Source organism: Humulus lupulus, chromosome X (genome assembly GCF_963169125.1).
Source record: "Humulus lupulus chromosome X, drHumLupu1.1, whole genome shotgun sequence".
NCBI lineage: Eukaryota > Viridiplantae > Streptophyta > Magnoliopsida > Rosales > Cannabaceae > Humulus > Humulus lupulus.
This window is the reverse complement of record NC_084802.1, coordinates 128,494,524-128,510,716: the sequence shown is the minus strand read 5'-3', so window position 1 is coordinate 128,510,716 and position 16,193 is coordinate 128,494,524. Positions and strand designations below refer to the sequence as shown.

At 40.6% G+C, this 16,193-nt stretch overlaps 1 non-coding gene across 1 annotated transcript; it reads right to left on the bottom strand.

Annotated features, from left to right (window-relative positions):
* Nucleotides 1–15,615: 15,615 nt before the first annotated feature.
* LOC133807686 (small nucleolar RNA R71) lies at nt 15,616–15,722 on the bottom strand. The gene has a single exon (XR_009879587.1). It is a non-coding gene; the product is annotated as a small nucleolar RNA R71 (small nucleolar RNA).
* Nucleotides 15,723–16,193: the final 471 nt, after the last annotated feature.

The window sequence follows — 16,193 nt, the reverse complement described above, 5'->3', positions numbered from 1 at the left end:
TTCATCATTCTTTTTCATTCTATAACCAAAACTTTGTAAACCTAAAATTAATCTAACACACTTAGATTGAGTCAAAATTGATTTAGGATTTTAAAATTCAAATTATTTAATAAATATTTCCAACAAATTAATACATATTTTTAATAAATAAATAATTCAAATTCTAAATAATTAAAATTTGAATTGAACAAACTGGGCGGTGATATGTGTCACACGCAGTCACTGTGGAAGCACAGTGCTCGGTGTGTGGCACACATGTGTCTCCCCAATTTAATCTCATTTATTTATTAAATTAATAAGAAAATATTTTCATGCATTAAAATAATATAATATTTTACAAATGCATAATTATCAATTACTTCAAAATTAAATTTCCCTTATAATTTAATATTTCTCTCTCATCGTAACGCCCTAATTTCTCATAAATTATCGAGAACACAATGTTGGATCATAATCATAAACATTGCTCTTTTATTGAATGAAAACTTTAAAAAATATATATATATATATAGATCCATGGTTTTACAAAAATAAAATAACTATCTTTAACATATTAAAATGAGCCACATTTAAATAAAACTTTAAAATAAACCATTTTTTAATAAAAATAAATAAGCACGCTTGATCTTCCTCGACTATATGGTCCCCACGAGTACATCACGTAGCTCCTAGGTTCCACTCGCCACCGACCTTTCTATCTTTAATTGCTTGTAATAATAACATCATAAGGGGTGAGCTTCTAAGCCCAGTAAGGAAAATACAAACAAGAGTTATTCATATAAACATTTAATCAACATATCATAAATTTCACAAGAGTCGTAACAAAACTTACTTATACTAATTATACAACATCATAAAACCTTAGGTCATATCATAGCCTAAGTCATAATCATAAATCATAATCTATGTCATAGTTCATAGTCATAAGGCATAGGTCATAAGTCATAATCGTAACTATAGGTCATAGATCATAATAACACGTCAGATAAAATAAAAAGATAAGTGCTTATACAGGAGTGGCAATTAAGCCCCGGACATAAGTCCTTCATACACCAGACATCAATTTAGGTCCGTCATAAAATTTTGGCAACCGAGCCTACCAGACATAATTCCGTCATACATCATTGGACACCTTAGGTCTAGACACACTTACCCCTTTATTGTACATGGAATGTTAGGTCATACAAAATATAAACTAGATCATAAACTACACTACCTAATATTCTTTACCAAAAACTGGAATATTGGAGACAAGAGCGGGATTGGAAACTCCTAAAACAAAACATAAAGAAACTATAAGTCCTCTAGAGAAAAGAAGATGAATAGAAGATCTAAACCAATGGATAAAGACTTAACAAAAACCTTAAGTTTCAAAGAATTTGAACACCTAACCAAAAGTCATTATAACGAGTTAGGATTTAAAGAAAATGAATAAGAGGAACTATAATGAACTAAACCTGAGGATAAAGAATACATTGGATAGATTAGAAGTTTGATTTACACCTCAATACCAAAAGATCGCTCTATCTTACTTCCCAAGTGTTTATAAAAGCTTAGATTGGAAAGCTTTTAACCCCAAAACTCTAGTTTTTCTCTCTAGAATGAACTTAGCAGCTTGGAGGCTCTGAACTATGCTTGAAAGATGATGAAAAATGGCTGAGTGAAATGTCCTATTTATAGAGTTCAAGGAGTGAAACTAACTCCTTGTAAAATGAATAAATAAATGATTAAAAATACATTTTTGCTCAACAGATGCCCAGAACTTGGTCAAAAATGATCAGGAACAAGTTAAAGTTGTTGAGGGTTGTCTCTAGTTTCAGATTCCACAAAAATTCAAAATCGCCTTGTACAGGCAATATATCATCTACACCATAATCCTGAGGGTCTGTGGTTTCGTTCGTGCGAAGTTGACGTGTTTTCTGTATTAATCATATACGATATAGCAGCCCTTATAGCTGCGATATATCGGCATACGCTGATATTTTAAACACGTTTTTGCACACTTTCAGCATACTTGAATTTGTTTAAACCATTTTGACTGAGTAAAATGTGATCGTAATAGCTGCTAGAAGGTTATAGACCTTCTAGATCTATCATTTATTAATTTATTCATCTAAAATGCTTAAATCCTTAATAAACATACATGTGACAAATGTCACGTTCTAAATTATTCTATCTAAACCTTAGGTTATAATAAAAAATATTCTTAGGACTATCTCCATTAATTAAACTTTATCATAAAATTAATATTTCCAAACTATAAGCTAAACTTATAAAATCCATAAATAGTTCTATGAGTTTCCAACTAAATCCCAGCTTGAACCAATAACCACGAAAAACTAAAATACTAAGCTACTACTACTACTACTACTACTACTACTACTACTACTACTACTACTACTACTACTATCTGGCTAAGTAAATTTCTGAGACGCTACACTCACGATTAATTAATCCAAAGTGAAATAATACAAATATTATAAAGTTTTCAAATAAAAAATATTAGTTTATTTAATTAATAAATTCGTAGTTAATGAATTACACATAATTATTACTTAGCCCCGAAAAATTAAATCATTGACAATTAAGTCATTTTCTGATTTTAATTTTTCAATTACATCCACACCCTTGACAATGGGGTATAGAGGTGACTTCGGAACCATCGACATATAATACTTAGCTCCAATAAACCAGATTACTAATTAAACTCTTTAATGGAATAATCTTATTTATTAATTCAATTATTACACCACTATAAATTTGGAATTTCACTCTTAGTAATTATAGAATTATATTTACAGAATTACCTCGATTTTTTAATTTAAATAATCGCTTCATGTAGGTCTGTCCTTCAACTTAATGGTCACTAATTAGAGTTGGTCAAAATTACTATTTTACCCTTCTAATTACCTCATGTTCCCTAAGTACCATTAAGTCACTAGTGATGTTGTATGGTAGGAAGTGTAGATCGCTCATTCATTGGGATGAGATGGGTGAAAGGAAATACTTGGGTCCTGAAGAAATTAAGTGGACCAATGAGGCTATCGAAAAGATTAGAGCTCGGATGCTTGCATCACAGAGTAGACAGAAAAGCAATTCAAATCCGAAGTGAGAATACATGGAGTTCCAAGTGGGAGACTATGTCTTCCTTAGAGTTTCACCATTGAAAGGGGTGAAGAGGTTTAGGAAGAAGGGAAAGTTGAGCCCTAGATTTGTAAAACCTTTTCAGATCCTGGAGAGGATTGGTGAGGTGGCCTATAGGTTGGCCGTACCTCCGGCATTATCAGAAGTGCACAATGTGTTTCATATCTTGATGCTTCAGAAGTATGTATCAAATGAGGCTTGTGTATTGATGTTGTACCCTAATTTCAACACGAGTCCTTCATTCTTCTTGGTAACAACTGGCAAATAAATACACGGAGAAATAACCAAGGAAATGATATGTTTATTATCCACGTAAGCAACTTCGGTGTTAGGCTTCCTGGGTTTAACCTGAGCTACATATATGAAGGTTGTGAAGCACGAGCTCATGATATTCAAACAGTTGCCGAAGTAGGAGCTCAGAGAGATATCCAACTCGTGAAAATTAAGATATACTGCATACTCGCGGATCCCCAAAAACTTGAGTACTTTTATACGCTTATTTATGACCAGCCTGTCATATTTAATGTGCCAAATATTAGGAGACCATTTATTTTATGATCAAATCATATTCAAGTATAAATGGGAATTGTTTGTATTAAATGTAATAAATATGGAAATCCGTGATTGACTCACGCATTTATCCTAACCTGTCCATGGAATTTCTCTATAAATACTGAGAAAATTGGGCAGGGAACAGGGACAATTATTAAGCACTGAAACTCTGCCAAAATAGAGAGAGAAACATCAATAATATAGACTCGTGGATTAGGTGGATTTTAACCACTGAACCACGTAAAAAGATTTGTGTTCTTGCGAATTCATTTCATATTTCGGTTTATTATTAAGCACTAATTTAACCTTGTTATTTCTTCAATACACTGTTGACGAAAAACTGCGTCAACAGTTTGGTGCTTTCATCAAAATCCCAGTCAAATCTCATCATGGTGGTCACTCGCTCAATGCACGACAATGAGATAGAACAACCTGGTGGGTAGGAGGCCCATCATATCGCTGTTTCAAATGAGCATGACCCTGAAGTTCAGCAATGCTTGGGAAAGCAACCGGCGAGCCACGGCGATACTGGGAGTTTGGCATCATTGCCACCGAATCCAAACCTAGACTACTTAACTGCGGTTGAGTTGGAAAATATATACAGTTAAGAAGCCATCTTGCTTAGGCAAACAGGAAATTCGAGAAGGTCTTGGCTCGGTTACCCACTCTTACAACCGACGTTAATGTCAGAAAGAGTCAAAACGGGTCTCATAAGTCCCACAGGAATAACCGATCCAAACCAAGTAGGTCAGTCAGAACCGCCACCCCGAGTTCTGTGCCAACAACACAATATCGCCAAAAGGCTCAACCTAGTGGCCCTCATAGGGGTCATCATCACGTCAGTCGATCGGTTAGAACCGCGACCCCAAGTTTGGTGCCTCCCTCACACATGTCTGGGAACATTCATGGCAACCCACAAGGAGGGGCTAGGATAGGTTCACAGAGATAGAATGTTCCAGCTCACCCTTCTGCATCACGGTCAAATCGTCAAGCGCAAAGAGCTATAAATAATGGGGCAAAACAAAGGCGGGCTAATTTAGTTCGCCCTGATGGGACAAGGATTGCCTTACCAGTAAGGTATCCCCCATCACTTATTAGACATCCAACACCACCTTGGCCTACACAGGACATTTATGCTTATACCTATGTCCCACAGACACGCGTTGAAAATCCAGATTCTCGGCCTCAACCGCGAGTTGTAAGCTTCGCAAATGGAAGTTATTGGACTGAGAGTTGTCGAAGTGGTTGGTCCAAGGGAGATCAAAGAAATCATCTAAGTTCGGCACAAAGCCCTCGATACGATCCACAGACTGATATGTGTGATCGCCTAAATTCGCTGAGAAGAAATTCAGCTCGAGATGAGGGTGTTAGTTATGCTCATCAAGAGGGAAGTCCTTCCATAGTACGTGATAATGGGAATGCCTCACCAAACCAAGCTTGAGCTTGGAGGGACAACAACCCATCAAACGCGTACGATAGGATGGGAGCTGTTGAACAGCCCCAAAATAACTTAGGGACTAAGGACCAAACCCTCGAGAGGTTAGCTCAGATGGAGGAATAAATGAAGAAGAATCTATCTGAAAAAGACAAAGATGATTGTGAGTCAGAGGATGAGCTCGAGCTTTTCGCTCCAAATATTGCAGCGGCCACATATCCGGTAGGCTTCAGAATGCCACACTTGTCAAAGTTTGACGGAGATGGGGATCCGTCTGATCACCTTGGGATGTTTAACACCATGATGATGGCTCATAACGGTGGACCTGATCTATGGAGCATTTTATTCACCTCAACTCTGATTGGACCAGCCAGGTAGTGGTTTAAACAATACAAGAGGCATTCAATTAGCTCATGGAAGAAGTTTTCTACTGATTTCAAGAGATCAGTCAGGGCTTCGCACACAGCTCGGATTAAGTCTGATTCATTGGCTAATGTAAAGCAACAACCTGTGGAACCGTTGAAGGCACATCTAAGTAGGTTTGCCAATGTCGAGGCTCGAGCTAGAGATGCAGAAGATAGCTCCTAGCTCATGGAAATAAGGACAGGAATCCTTGTTGGAGGCGATTTGTGGCAAGAATTACAGAGAAAAGGAGTTAATAGTGTGGACGAGTTCTTGTCGTGAGCTCAAAGATGGGTTAACCAAGAAGAAGCGTGAGCATCTGTCGCAGGAACTAGCCAGAATCCTGTCCATCTCGTTGGAGTGGTAACGGATGTTGTAGCTATGGCTCAAACCATTACCCAGAATAACCATGGGAGAAATAATAAGAGAAAGGGAAATGGTGAAGGCGACTAGAGCAGAACAAAGAAAAATAAGTCCGGGGAAAAGTTCAAGCTTCTTTACGCAACCTATACCGACCTCACGGATACAAGGGAGCCCATCTTCCTGGCCATTTCTACTCGCCTTCCATGGAAGAAGCCAAAACCACTGAAAAGCCAAAGAGTGAAGAGAGATCCTTCGAAGTATTGTCGATTTCAATATGATATCAGTCACAACACTGATGACTATAGACAACTGAAGGATGAGGTCAAGACCCTTATTTGGGCAGGACCTTTGGCCCAATATGCCCGAAATTGAGTGGTCCCTAGTCAGCCCATCGGATAAAACCCTCCGTCAACCTTTGAAGCTCCAATGAATCAAGCCAAAGTTCAAATGAATCAGGACGACCCTCCTCTGATAACAGTGGAGATATAGCTACCATTTCGGGAGGACCCTATCTGGTAGGCACGAGCAGAGGTGCCCAGAAGAGATACATTAACGAAATAAATCCTATAACGGAGTGGAGTTTGTCCCAGAATCGCAGTTATCAGAGCAACAACGATTGGAAAAACAACCAATCATATTTACAGAAGAGGATGCAAGTCACGTCCAATTCCCACATAATGATCCTTTGGTCATAACCGTTCAGCTCGCCAACCGAAGAGTATGGAGGACACTAGTAGATAACGGCAGTTCTGTGAATCTACTTTTCAAGTCTACCTTAGAAACGATGGGGTTGTCTGTAACAGAACTGAAGGCGACCTCAATGATTCTGTACTAATTTTCTGGCGAAGGATTAGCAGCCATCGGGACGATCGAGTTATGGTAACATTGGGAGAAGGCTCGCAAGCTGTCTCCAAGTTACTTGAGCTCATTGTGATCGACTGTCCAGCTACATACTATGCAATTTTGGGCTGACCTGCATTGATGGCATTTGAAGCCATAACTTCTATCTGACACCTAGCAATCAAGTTCCCCTCGGCTATGGGGATATGCACCATCAGAGATGATCAGCTCACTGCTAGGGAATGCTATAGCATTTCTATGAAGGGAAAATCACAACCCGGGCAGCAAGCTATGGACATAAGTGATGGAGGTGAGGAGTCCCAGGAAGTGGAAGACACTTGTGGGACGAAAGAACCTCAAAAAGCAAAGGATAGCGACGTTGTCCCACATGATGACATTGATCCATGAATGGGCGAGGACAGATCAGAGATCCGGGCCATTGAGGAGCTCGAGGAAGTAAGTATAGATCCCAAAGAGGCTTCAAGAGTAGTTAAGATTGGAAAAAATCTTGATGATGAAAGGAAGAAAGAGCTGATCAATTACTTACAAGAGAAGATGGACATCTTCGCCTAGCACATGAAGACATGGTGGGAATACGCCCGAGTGTAATCATGCACACTCTAAACTTGGACAAGAACGTGCCCAAAAATCCCAAAAACAAAGGCGTTTAGGAACAGTCTAAGCTGAAGCATTTGAGGAAGAAGTAACTCGACTGTTAAAGTGTGGGTGTATTCATGAAGCAAAATACCCGATCTGGGTCGCCAATCCCGTGCTGGTCCCAAAGCCTAATGGGAAATGGAGGACCTGCATCGATTTCTCCGACCTGAACAAAGCTTGCCCCAAGGATTGCTTCCCATTGCCAAGGGTTGATCAGTTAGTAGATGCCACGACGGGTTACGAGCTCATGTCCTTTATGGATGCGTATTCAGGATATAACCAGATCGCAAAGAATCATGTGGACCAAGAACATACTAGCTTTATGACCCCAACTAATGTATATTGTTATAAAGTGATGCCCTTTAGGCTGAAGAATGTTGGAGCTACCTATTAGCGATTAGTAAATAAAATGTTTGTTGATTTAATTGGGAGGAACATGGAAGTGTATGTCGATGATATGCTTGTCAAATCTAAGATTTTCGGTAACCATGTATTCGATCTGAAAGAATGTTTTGAGATCTTAAGGAGTTATGGTATGAGGCTGAATCCCCAGAAGTGTACTTTTGGAGTAGCATCGGGAAAATTTATGGGGTTCATAGTCTATACGAGGGTGATAGAGGCGAATCCTGATAAAACCATATCACTATTAGAAATGCACTCACCTAGGTCACGCAAAGAAGTTCAAAGCCTAACTGGAAGGGTAGCAGGTTTGAATCGTTTTATTTCGAAATCTACTGACAAATGCTTGCCATTCTACAACTTGCTAAGAGGAAACAAGAAATTTGAATGGACTGAGGAGTGCGAGTAGGCATTCCTTGACCTAAAAACACACTTGGCCAAGCCCCCAGTATTGTCCAAGCCTATGTCTAAAGAGCCTCTAGTCCTTTATTTGGTCGTAACTGAAAATACAGTTTGTGTCGTGTTAGTTCGAGAAGAAGACCGTGCTAAAAAACTAGTGTATTATATAAGAAAGAGACTTCTCGGAGCTGAATCATGATATCCACTGATAGAAAAGCTGGCATTCTGTCTGATATTGGCATCCAGGAAGCTCCGACCATATTTCCAATCCCATTCAATTAACGTCATGACCGACCAACCTTTAAGGCAGGTATTGCAAAAACCTGAAACATCGGGACGTCTCTTAAAATGGGCAGTTGAACTCAGCCAGTTTGAGATATTGTACATGCCACAGACCTCAATAAAAAGTCAGGCCCTTGCAGATTTTGTGGCTGAATGCACCAAATTTCAAGAAGACATTTTGAAGGAACCGGTGCAAGAGTTGTGGAAAATGTTCATAGATGGATCATCGAACATGAATGGATCAGGAGTTGAGATCATATTAACCTCCCCAGAAGGACATCGATTTCATACAGCTCTGAGATTCAGATTCGAAGCATCTAACAACAAAGTCGAATATGAGGTCTTACTGGCTGGACTGAGAGTGGCGAAAGAGCTCAAAGCAAAGGTCATCCAGTGTTATAGCGATTCTCAGCTCGTGATTAATCAGGTGTTGGGGGAATATCAAGCTCGAGGCACCAAAAGGGTGACTTACCTAGCTAAGGTGAAGGGGGAACTATCCAAATTTGAGTACAGCATTGTTGAACAGATACCTCGCGAGCAGAACTCAAATGTTGATGCTTTGGCAAGGCTTGCCACCACCAAGGAAGCTGAAACTTTGAATGTAGTGCCAGTAGAGTTCTTGGAGAGTCCAAGCATGACAAAAAAATGATAGAGGTTGAGATGATCGACACAAGACCAACTTGGATGACCCCTATAATGGAATACCTCACAACGGGAAGGCTACCTGAGGAAAGAAAGGATGCAAGAAAAGTACTTTATCAAGCTCTGAGGTATGTGATAGTGAATGGTACATTATACCGACGTGGTCATTCATTGCTGCTCCTACGATGTGTTTTGCCTGAGGAGGCTAAGACCATTCTACAAGAAGTGCATGAAGGCTTTTGTGGAGATCATGCTGGGGGAAATATTCCATCTCGTATGTTCAGAAATGCGACAAATGCCAACGCTTCGCCACAGTTGCTTGAGCTGCTCCAGTCGTGCTATTGATGATCTCATCCCGTGGCCATTTGCAGTGTGGGGAATCGACCTAATAGGATCCCTACCTATGGGCAAAGGAGGAGTTCATTATGCGGTGGTGGAGATCGACTATTTCATGAAGTGGGTAAAGGTCGATCCTTTGGCAACCATCACTTTCAAAAAGAGTCCTGGACTTTGTGGTGAAGAATATTGTATGTCGGTTTGGGCTTCCTAAAAATATCGTGTCAGACAATGGGACCCAATTCGACAGTGATCTCTTCACTAACTTCTGTGAAAGATACGACGTTATTAAGAGTTTCTCCTCAATAGTATATCCCCAGGCCAATGGGCCGGTTGAGGCTGTGAACAAAACCCTAAAGGCGAGCCTCTAGAAAAGGCTAGACGAGGCCAAAGGAGTATGGCCCAAACAGCTCCCGCAAGTAGTTTGGGCATACTGAACTTCTCATAGATTCTCCATGGGACACACTCCTTTCTCCTTAACTTTTGGAAGCAATGTCGTCCTTCCAATCGAAGCTCTGGTAACCACTGACAGGAAAAATACATTTAGCCAGGAATGGAATGATGAATTACTTAATACATCTCTCGACCTGATTGATGAGAAACGAGAGGATTCACAGTTACAGCTCACCCATTATCAACAAAAAATCACTCGTTACTTAAATTCTATAGTCAAGAGACATAGTTTTGGATTAGGCGACCTGGTTCTCCGAAGGGTTTTTCTGGCAAATAAGGATCCCAAGGAAGGCGTTTTAGGCCCGAACTGTGAAGGACTATATCAGCTCATGGAAATTTTGCGCGAAGGAACCTTCAAAATAGCTCAGCCGAATGGGGAGATAGTCCCATGGACCTGGAATGCCATGCACTTAAAAAAGTATTATCAATAGTACAATCATCAATTTAAGGCATAATTATAAAAGCCTTTTATTTAAATAACAGATGGATTATTATAAATGATTTTTCTTGTTAAAGTAGTTTTAAATAATTTTTCTTATTAAGGTTGTATTAGCTTGTGTATTGATGTTGGTAAAAGCAACCAAGAAAGTCTCAGCCTTTTCTTCTTTGACTGCACCCTCGGCCTTGAGCAGTTCTGCCTTGGCTTCATCAACCTCGGCCTAGAGTTGTGTAGTTTGGGCCTGGAGAGCAGCTAAGGCAATCTTTGCAGCCTGCTCGCTTTCCTGAGTTGAGGCGAGGGAAAACTTGGCATCGTACTCGCTCTTTTGAACAATCGCAAAGGCACCTTTGGCGGCCTGGTTGCCTTCTTGAGAAGCGGTCAGAGCAGTCTTGGCAGCATCGATTTTGGCCTAGAGATCATCATTTCTAGCCCTAGCCCAGGCTATGCTGCGATGTTGAGCCAAGGCAGACTACAAAATAACAAGGCAAGTCAGATGTATCCTTTGACACGATAAAGAGAAAGATGTCACCAAGGAATGATAACTTACTATGAGGTTCATCCCCAAGGATGACTCCAGGACTTTTTCCGAGCTTCGCTCCTCGATCTTCATCAAGTCTCTCAAGCTGGCCTTATAAGTGTGCCGCACCATGTGGCTCGCCGTCTCGTACAAGATCCCTAAAAAAGCATCAGGGATCCTCTCTAGATCCTGGGGATCCAATGGTATTCGGACAGTCGCAACTGGGGCAAGAGGAGCTGGACGATGAGCTTGTATCTCTTGATCCTGAGAAGGCGCGAACCGAGGTAGAGGAGGTGGAGGAGGAATCCTTTTCTAAATAACAGAAGACACCGGAGCTGTCGAGCTCATGCCTTTTCCCTTGGCAGGGGATTTGGAGACATTTCTCGCTACCGGAAGGGGGACTTCTTCGTAAATCTAGGCCTCTTCACAACAGGGCCCGAGTCGGCTCTCCCATCCTGGAAAGCAGTACGGAGGTCAGGAGCTCCAGTTTGTTCCATCTCGTCGCTAGAAGAGAACAGAGAGGGGATTAGTTCTAAAATAAAGTAAAAAACAAACAGAAAGAAAATAAATAAAGACCCTACCCTCCGGGATGGGGGAGGAGTCTATTATCACGACCTTTGGCCTTGGGGTTACTGGAGGAGAAAGAGAGTCTATGACTTGTATTTCTTGGATCCTAGGAGATTCAGGTTCCGGTTCTACCTCGGGGTTGGACTCATCTACGTACTACCTAAATTCAGGGGCAAAGGTGCCTTGGAGCAGAGAAGGTCAGCTCCTACGGTTGGTCCCATACTCCTTCGATGGCTGGCAAGGCATTTTCATGAGAGGGTGGGAGCTCGTGGATTACTGGGAGGGTAGCCCGGGTCCAAAAGGCCAACGTCTAGCCTTCACTAATCAATTGGCACGCCAGCATCATGACGTCATTCACGATCTGGTGGTAATCCTTCTCACTGGGGGGCAGCCCAAATAATTTCTCGTACTGACCCCCGAAGGTCACGGACTTCACCGTCCTCGCAAATATGGATGCACAAATAATAAACTCAGTTAATACATGTATTATGGAAATATCTTGAAAAAAATAAAATTTCACGAGCTGAGGTCAGAGAATAAAGAACTTACGAGGACAGTTGAAATATCTATGTTCACAGTTTTTGAACCTATTTGACATAAAGAACAAGAATTTATTGTCATTGGGGTGGCTTGGGAGCACGATGACTGGAGCAGAAATGCGGAACCTGGTGAGGTAGTAGAACCCGTCACCTCGAACTTTTTGTTCTAGGCTAGCTTTGAGGCAGAAAAAGTATGATATATCTGTCGGAGTGGGGACCTCCCACTCATGCTTCAAAAATAAGTATTTCAGCCCCGCCAAAAGCCTATAAGAGTTTGGGGGGAGTTGAAATGGAGCCAACTTCACGAAATTTAGAAAATCCACGAAATATTGGTCCAAGGGAAGGAAGGCACCTGCCTTCAAGTGTTCGTCACTCCAGGCCGCGAAATCGTCCTGGAGAGGGGAGCAGCTCCTTTCCCCTTCGAAAGCAGGTCGGGCGATGAGAACTCTGGTCCCGACCTCGATATTATTTCTCAGCATAATCTTGTTCATCCTCCCTTGGGTGGTGATCTTGGACACGATTCTTTCTGTCTCGAAGAAGGCGTTGGGGTCTACCACCACTTCTTTCTCCACCACTGGACCGAAGTGGGGAATGGGAGACTCAGGGGAGACCTCCTTCCCTTTTTTCTTTTGTTGAGTATTCTTCTTGGGTGCATTCTTCTTGGGAGCCATTAGATCTCCTAATGGACAGAATGATCTAATTAGTGGGCAACCTAAGAGTTTTTAAAGGTTATAGCACAGAAGTATGGAGGGGAATGATTAACTTTTGATGTACGAGCTGAGTTAGCCTCGGCCCAATCGCGTGATGTCACGCGCTTCCCTATGTTACGTGCCTCCGTTTCCTCAGAGACCTCTAATATTTAGGGATCCGTGTATCAGAATGTCACGCCACTACTTTCCTTGCGAGGTGGTTTATGCAAAACTACCCAAGAAACGTGACCCCTAAGCAACCAGGTTTGGACCCTAAATTTTTTTCATCTTCTATATCCCGAATGGGTATTTTTCTAAATTCGCTATGGGTTACCCAACTTTACCCAAGTATTACCCAGTTTTATGAATGTCGTAGTTCCAAGGATGTTTTAGGACCTACACATTAAATCTAAGTTGAAGCCTATTTTCTAAAAACATTTGGGAAATAAGCATGGTGAAAAAAAAGAAGACCAGTAAAAGAAAAATTTTCTTCATAACCAAAAGATGAAGCACTTACAGTATGTTCTTCGATAAAAATAAGTAGACTTTGCAGGGGATAGTTCCTGAAAAACTCTTGAGTAGCTGGGTGCAACAAACGGCTTCTGGGTTTTTCTGAGAAAGAGGAAGGATTCAGAAATTCAAAAAAGAGAAAATGTAGAAAGATTTCAAATGAAAGGTGGTGAACCCTGAAAATTGCCTACCATATTTATACGTAAACGACATAAATTAATTTGGGCCATTCGATTTGGTTAGTACAAGATCCAAGGGCCACGATTCAAAAGACAAAACAGCGGGAAAAAGGTGACAAGACAATTATTGTAAGCCTCGAAACACGAATAGACGCCAATTGTGATATACCACGTGTCCAATACTTGATGATGAGTCTAGTTTTTATGATGTTTTGGTGATGTTTTTAGTAGTCTTTTATTTTGTTTTTCCTTGTTTTAGCGCGGGTTTACGCTTTGTTTGGTTGTTTTTGTGAATATCAGGAAGAATTGAGCATGTGGAAGGAAATGCCAAAGAAAGGGAAGAAATAATCGAGTTTTTCATCATATTTTGATCAAGAATGGTTCTCAATACAATTTGGAAGTGTTGGTGAAATTTTGGGATGAAAACTTGAAGAATTGAAGAATTCCTTAAGAGCCACGGCATGATCAAAGTAGGGCCGCGGCTAGGGGGAGAAACAGAAGCATGTTTTTTTGAGGACATCTTCGGGCCGCGGCATGGCTAGATAGGGCCGCGGCATGGATGGGCACTCTGCCTAGAAAACAACGATGCGGGCCGCGGCATGGTTTCAGAGAGCCGCGGCATTGAAAGGATAGTCTGCCCAGAAATTTTGACACGGGCCGCGGCATAGTGTATGTAGAGCCGCGGCCCGCCTCTCTAAAATCTAAAAATCCTAGGTTTTAAAGGACGAAAAAGAAGAGAGAAGGACGTACGGACGAAGGGAGGAGTTCTGGTGTTGAAGGCTCAAGCTTAGAGTATTTTTACATGTTTTTCTTCCTGATGTTATTTTTAATTTCTGTTGTGATTAGCACTATGACTATGAACTAATTTTTTGTTTAGGATGTTCAATTGAATCTCTTGAATTTCTGTTATGACCTAATGCAATTTTAATTTCTTCTTCTTCAATCTTCTTCAATTCCATATAATCTGTTCTTATAGAGTGATTATTGATTGGCCATCTTTAGTCATATTCATATGTTTTTAAGTTAAAATCTGAGAAGTGAGATTTAATTATGCCTTGGTTATATTGGACATAATTCTAATTTAGAACGAAAGTATCTGAATTAATTGTGTAGCTGTTATTAAGTTGTGGAATTTAATGCTACCTTTGTGGTTCAATTTACCATAGAAATATAGGAAATTGTCACATAGGTTGAGTTTATAATTCATAGTATGATTATAGGCTGCTGTTTCAACTTGTTAATTGAATTAGGTGAAAAAAATAAGAAGAATTCATACTTTGCATTAGGGAATAATAGGAAGGATAGTTGATGAGATTGAATATCCTAATTGTTTCTCAGTGATTGAATTACGAGTTTTTACTATTAGTTATTATTCTATTTAATTGTCGATTATTATTTCTGCACTCTATCGGTTCTTTTGCTGTATTTTACAAAAATCAAGAAATTTTAATTCATCAAATAGAACAAGAGATTAATTGACTGGTAATTGATAACTCAGTCCTTGAGGACGATACTTGGTTTTACCATTTTATTACAAGTTCGCGACTGTGTGCACTTGCATAGCAAAATTATCGCAACAAGTTTTTGGCGCCGTTGCCGGGGACTGAAAATTATCAATATCAGTCTAATTAATTTTTATTCTAATTTGATTTTAATTAATCTCGTTTCTAATCTGTTTAGTTGCTTAATTTGTCTATCTCAGGTGAATTTTGGTATATGCGTGGCAGAAAAGGAAAAGCCACACTTGTTCCTCTGAATCCCGAGATCGAAAAGTCTTGCAATCAAATCAGAAAGAATAAGAGAGAGACCCATAATTCTGTGAAGATGGCACAGAATGATGGGGATGTCAGGAATGGTCTAAATCCAGGAGTTGTCCAAGGGGTTCAGGCTCAGACCAACGCTGAGAGGAGTCTGAGAGATTATGTGCTACCCACTCTGACGGGAGTACAAAATAGTATATGCCCACCAACTGTAGAGGCCAACAACTTCGAAATAAAGCCTGCTATTTTACAAATGGTGCAGTCCTCTGTGCAATTCAATGGGTTGCCCTCTGAAGATCCTCACACCCATTTGTCCAACTTTCTGGAGTTGTGTGGAACCTTCAAATATAATGGGGTGAGTGATGACGTAATCAAGCTTAGGCTCTTCCCATTTTCTCTAAGGGACAGAGCTAAAAGTTGACTGAATTCTCTGCAGCCAAACTCCATTGTCACTTGGCAAGATCTAGCTCAGAAGTTTTTGTCCAAATTCTTCCCTCCGTCCAAAGCTGCTAAATTAAGGGGAGAGATAAATAACTTTTGCCAGAATGACGGAGAGTCATTATATGAGGCGTGGGAACGGTTTAAGGAACTCCTTAGAAGATGTCCTCATCATGGCATTGAACAGTGGATGCTAGTACAGAACTTCTACAATGGTTTATGTCCGACAACCAGAACCATTATAGATGCTGCAGCGGGTGGCACTTTTATGAGCAAGAGCGCAACTGACGCTTATGAGCTGCTGGAGGACATGGCTACAAACAACCATCAATGGTCAGAGGAAAGATCATCAGGAGTTAGAAAGGTAGCTGGGGTGCATGAGCTAGATGCAATTACTGCTTTAACAGCGCAAGTAGCCTCTTTGACCAAGCAGTTGCAACAGAGTAGTGTGTCTGCTAATGCGGTTCAGATGGCAGTGAGGTGTGAAATGTGTGGTGGTGCTCATTCTTTCGATCAGTGCCCTATCTGTAATAATAACACCCCAATGGATCATGCTCAAGTTCAAGCGGTGGGAAACTTTCAAAGGCCGCTCAATAATCCATTCTCCAACAACTACAATCCTGGGTGGCGAAATCATCCAAATTTTTCGTG